At 47.1% G+C, this 6,064-nt stretch overlaps 1 long non-coding RNA gene across 1 annotated transcript; it reads right to left on the bottom strand.

Annotated features, from left to right (window-relative positions):
- Positions 1-3,301: 3,301 nt before the first annotated feature.
- LOC307051062 lies at positions 3,302-5,535 on the bottom strand. The gene is made up of 2 exons (XR_013810820.1): positions 5,397-5,535; positions 3,302-3,745 (listed from the first exon to the last, which is right to left on the bottom strand). It is a non-coding gene; the product is annotated as an uncharacterized lncRNA (long non-coding RNA).
- Between the last annotated feature and the right edge of the window lie 529 nt (positions 5,536-6,064).

Raw genomic sequence — 6,064 nt, 5'->3', positions numbered from 1 at the left:
GCATCCTGGTTAGAAATTACGTTTCCCAGACTCTTTTGCATTCAGGGATGACTATATGGCTAAATTTTGGCCAATGAACTGTGGGCAGGAGTGATCTGTGCAAGTTACAGGTTGCTTTTTTTTTTTTTTTTTTTTCCGGTACGCGGGCCTCTCACTGTTGTGGCCTCTTCCGTTGTGGAGCACAGGCTCCGGACACGCAGGCTCAGCGGCCATGGCTCACGGGCCCAGCCGCTCCGCGGCATGTGGGATCTTCCCAGACCAGGGCACGAACCCGTGTCCCCTGCATCGGCAGGCGGACTCTCAACCATTGCGCCACCAGGGAAGCCCCAGGTTGCTTTTATAAGGAAATTCTTTGCACTCCATTTCCTCTTATTCTGCCTTGAATGGACTAAAATGCAGATACGATGGAATGATTCAAATTCAACGCCACAGTCAGAGGAAACAACCTCAGGGATGGGATAAGCAAAAACAGGTGAGGACCCGGGATCCCTGGTGACCCTGAAGAGCAGAGCTGCAGTATCCCTGGACCACTTCCCAGCTTCTACCGAGAAGGAGATATGATTTCAGCTTCTTTGAGCACCTGTCTTCTGGGATCTTTTGTTACAGCGGCTGTCCTGTATCCTAATTAGTCCTAAAATTGGTGTTGGAAGGGAGGTGCTGCCATAATGTAAACTAAATTATACAGCATTGTCTTAGCAGTGGGGTGGCAGACAGTGAGAAAGTCACACAGCAGGCTGGAAAGCAGGTGATCCGTGGCAAGATATTTGGCAAATCAGTTGCCTTCAGTAACTTGGAAGCAGATCAGGTATGTAAAGAGCCTGTGTCTCTAGCAAAAATAATTTTAGAACATTCACAACATGGATCGTCTGGCTGTGCCTTGATACCTTTAACAAGGGACCACAAGAGAGACATAAAGTCAGGTGTGTTTGCAAGCAAAGATGTAGGGATGTAGCTCTGCGACAGAAAGGCCACTCTGCCTGTGGCCTGCAATCCAAATTGACCAAGTGGCTGGAAAAGCCAGCTGCTTCTGTCACCAACAGCAGAGTCTCCTGGCGCAAGCTCAGAGCCTTTCTCAAAGGCCTCCTGTGGAGACTTTTCAGCCAGACAACAGGATCCAGGCTAGAAGCAACAATCAGATTAAGGATGTTGCTTTCCACTCAGACATTTCAGGTGGCTTCAAGAAAGCCACTGTTAAAATGAGGAAGAGGAGGTTGGCAGTGTAAACCCTTAAATAGAAAAAGACCTAGGGGCAGGCTTAAGGCCTGCATCCCAAAGAGATTTTTGAGTAGATTATTTTGTCCATGGAATGAACCAGAAGCAAATAGACTGACTTACTAAGTCTGGGGCAATTTATTATGGTTCATTCCCTAAAATAGCCCTCAGATCCCCAACCTGCAGCAGTGGGGGCCTTCAGCTCCTTTGGCATGATGTCAGCATCTTTGATATAACCTCCTTACTTTCTGTTAAATTAGATAGTCTGAGCTCATCTTGGAATAAGCCTCCCAAACTTGGAATCAGCTCTGGTTCCTTTTGGCAGGAAATGGTTTTAGATATTCAGATACTCTGATTTGTGTTCTGGGGGTGTTCATTGCTTTCAAACCTCTTTATTGGACAAAACCATGAAATACTTTGAATTTCATGTTCATGATATATGAGTTCATACTAAAATTTTCAATTCAGATTCAGGACTGTGGGATTTTTACTTAACTCATTAATGGACATCTGTACTTCTTCCTTTATGCTGCATATTCCGGTCCTCAAAAACGCCAGCCGAAGAACTGCTGTGCTTTATTCCACAACATGCACACAACCGCTCCAGAATAAAAATGCCTAACACCACCACAAACAGGAGTCACTGAATACAGTTTTTTTAAAAATAAATTTTATTTATTTATTTTTGGCTGCGTTGGGTCTTTGTTGCTGCGCACAGGCTTTCTCTAGTTGCAGTGAGTGGGGGCTACTCTTTGTTGTGGAACGCGGGCTTCTCATTGCGGTGGCTTCTCTCGTTGCAGAGCACAGGCTCTAGGGACACGGGCTTCAGTAGTTGTGGCACGCGGGCTCAGTAGTGGTGGCTCGCGGGCTCTAGAGTGCAGGCTCAGTAGTTGTGGCGCATGGGCTTCGTTGGCTCTGAGGCATGTGGGATCTTCCTGGACCAGGGCTCGAACCCGTGTCCCCTGAATTGGCAGGTGGATTTTCAATCATTGCGCCACCAGGGTAGCCTTAGTTTTTAAAAATGTTTTACAGTTCTTTTTGGCCTCAGAATACGGTCCGACCAGGGACGTAGAGTCAAATGATTGCATTTTATAGTCACCTGAAGTAGTTCCTTTCTGGATAGTTACGTCAGTGGTTCAAGACCCAGTTCTGCTCAGTTGTTTCATTTTGCTCTCAACATTTAGGAAGCACACCTTGAAATTTAATTTTATGCCATCGGTATGTAAAATACTTTCATGATTCCCAAGGCAAATACACAAAACAAGGTGAATTTATTAGTAGACTGACCTTAACATGTGTGGGTCCTGGGACAAGGTTACAGGCAGAGGCCCACATTCTATGTGGACATGTATTTTAAAGTAATAAATCAAGCCAACAAATTCTAAAATAGAATATGTCCCATCCTCTTCTCAGAGAAGCACTTCCTCACAGACATGGAGGCCAATTTCCAGGTAGAATTCCTGGCTACTTAGAGCTCCACACTGGAACGTGGCAGCACAGGACAGCCTGCCACTCACTGCCCCTCCTGGTCCCATCCCCCCCACCCCGCCCCCGGCTTCCCCATAGCTCAGGGGGCCTTGCACACACACACGTGGACACACCAGCCTAGTCAGACTTCAGGAGGACGGACCCTGAGACGGGGCCCTTGAAGTGGGCTTGGGGCCACGTGGGTAGGGAGTTCCAGAGTCCTGTGATCTAGAAAGGAGGGTGTTGGCTCCCCGTAACTCAGCCCACGGGGTCCTCACCCCCCAGGCCCGGGCAGGGACTCCTCTCACCCAGGCCCACAGGCAGCCCTGACGGACAAGCCAAGCATCTCTCCCTGTCCTGCAGCCCTGCAGTCTTCGGTTTATCGTTCCAGTTTATAAATAGAAGCACATTTTATACGTAAATAGACTATATCTTCACACACACATATTTACACACAGACATCCTACCCTGTGGCTGGGGATGGCAGGGAGAGGACAGGAACCCGTGATCACAGATCTCCTCCCCGCAGATAAGGGCCCTGCTGAGCCCAAGCAGCAGTGAGGCCGCCAGCGGGCAGTGAGCACGGGGAGACCGCTTCCCATCACTTTGGGATGATTCCGTCAAAGGAAGCAAATACGACTTTAATTCACATTAACCAGTAGGAAAATACAGTTTTCTCCGTGTACCAACATAAGGCAAATTCGACATAAGAGACACAGATTCAGTTCAGCTCCACTGCCTTGAACCGATCACTGGCCTGACCAGCCTCTCTTTCCTTTGCGAACGCCTCATGTGATTACACCCCCCGCCTCTCCAGGGAGCGGGACCATGAGAAGGAACCCAGGTCGTTTGCCCCACGGCCATCTCGCAAGCTACCAGCTCAGCACCACCCTTTCTGTGTTGATCCGTAAGCCCCATGTTGGGAAACCGCTTTACCTTCTTCAGCTCCACTTCCCCCCAGCTCTCATCCGAGATGAAGAGGGTGCTTCACGGGCGACAAGCTGCCAGCTTTCCACTGAAGCCCTGGGTCCTCAGCCGTCGGCGAGAGAGGCTTAAACTCTCCCTGCTGAAAGATGATGAGGGAGGAAATCAGAGAGAGTGGTAGCTTAATGGGTTTACAGTTTCAGTTCTACAAGGTGAAAAGTTTTGGAGATCTGTTTCACAATAATGGGAATATACTCAGTATTACTATAAATGGTACTGTTGAAAATGGTAAAGATGGTAAATTTTATGTTATGTGTTTTTTACCATAATAAAAATCATAATAGCATAAGACACACACACACATGCACGTGAACACACACACACACACACACACACACACAAAGACAGGAGGATGCACTCCGAAAAAAACAAAAATCAGCATCCGAGACGCGAATCAGTCCATGTGTCTTTTCTATCACTAAAAAGGAACTGGATTTGGCATAGACACCCCTAGGGGACAAACGAGTCCCCTCTGGACACTGCGGTACCCGTCGTGGCCGCCAGGTGGCCTGGGGGGTCGGAGGGAACGCTCCTCTCCAGCCAGGAAAGCTGAGAGAATTAGGAAACCTATGAGCCAGTCCAGAGTTGTTTTTGTAAGTATAAATAAATAAACATATATATTATTTAAAACAGTGTAAATTTTGGGCTTCCCTGGTAGCGCAGTGGTTAAGAATCCGCCTGCCAAGGCAGGGGACATGGGTTCAAGCCCCGGTCCAGGAAGATGCCACATGCCGTGGAGCAACTAAGCCCGTGTGCCACAACTACTGAGCCTGTGCTCTAGAGCCCGTGAGCCACAACTACTGAGCTCACGTGCCACAACTACTGAAGCCCATACACCCAGAGCCCGTGCTCCATAACAAGAGAAGCCACCACAATGAGAAGCCCGCGCACCGCAACGAAGAGAAGCCCCCGCTTGCCACAAGTAGAGAAAGCCCACATGCAGCAACAAAGACCCAATGCAGCCAAAAATAAACAAACAAAATAAATAAATTTATTTAAAAAATACAGGGTAAGTTTCACTGATAAGAACAACGTGGTGTCAACTCACTAAGAACTCAACCTCTCATAAACTACCACCTAACCTTGTCTTGGGTTGAAAAACTCTGATTTTTTGTAGAATTAGGAATATCAGCAGCAACACTCACTTTGTATCAGATCTCTCATTAGCCTTACGGGAAAGAGGCCTCCCTTTGGCTCCCTAAGTAATAATTAGCAAAGTTTTGCTGGAGGTTCTTGAAGTCTCTTTCCTGAGAGAAAACCAACAGTCCCTCTGTTATGGGCTCTTAGCCTCTATCCTTTGTTTTCTCTCCATTTACGTAATTAAAAAAAAAAAAAATCTCCATGAAAGCATGGCAGCCAGAACAACAAGGTCCTACTGTATAGCACAGGGAACTATATTCAATATCTTATAATAAGCCATAATGGAAAAGAATATGAAAAAATATATATATGTATAGCTGAATCACTTTGCTGTATGCCAGAAACTAACACAACACTGTAAATCAACTATATTTCAATAAAAAAAGAACTAAAAAAAAAAAAAAAAGCATGGCAGCCAGGCCAGGCTGCCATAACCCTCTTCATGACCAGCTACCCAATCAAGAAGAAAGTTCCCCTGGTTTCCATGGGCAACCACCACTTGGCCTTGGCTCTCTAAGGTCTTCTCACAAACCACCGCTTCACTAGGATTGAAGAGATTTTCTTTGTTCAAGAAGGACGTCCCTCCTTCATACCTTCAACTTCATCCTGAAACCTCAGACCAATCTGCTTCATTTCCTTTCCAAATATGCAACCGTTTTCAACGGAACAGCTGGTAAATATGCAGGCCTCAGCAGTCTCCTCTCAACCGGCAAGTGAAGGTCAACCCACAGGGCTGCTCGGCCGGGATGTTAATAACATCACTTGTAAAAACAGCTTTTCTACATAAGACAGCTGGTAAAAAGACCCTGTTGGCTCAAGATGGCATCGTAAATGAATCTCAATTGGAGGTCCTCTGCATGGAGATGCGACTGCAAAATAAGTCAGACGAAGCAACTGTTGTAGCCTCCACACCCTCCATCCTCCCTTCTTCCTCTTTTCCGTGGTGGCCACATGCCCAGCACCAGATAACCATGACAGTCCTGTTCCCCAACTTCCCAACTTCTCTTGCAACTAGGGGTGGCCCTATGATCCACTCTGGCCAGTGGATCCAAATGGAAGTAGGTTGAGAACATTTCCGGGAAAACTTTACTTTTCCTATTAAAGGGATAGACATGGCTGGTTTGACTCCTCGAATTCAGACATGATGTCTGGAGCTATAGCATCTGTCTTGCAACCAGGAGGCAAAGGAAAAGCTTGGGTGACCATCACGGATTAGGGGAACCAGGGGCAGCAAGCCCTACCTCTGAACACCTGCTTACAT

Source organism: Hyperoodon ampullatus (assembly GCF_949752795.1).
Source record: "Hyperoodon ampullatus genome assembly, chromosome: 3".
NCBI lineage: Eukaryota > Metazoa > Chordata > Mammalia > Artiodactyla > Ziphiidae > Hyperoodon > Hyperoodon ampullatus.
Note: the sequence above shows the minus strand (reverse complement) of the source record. Positions and strands in the feature narration are given on the sequence as shown.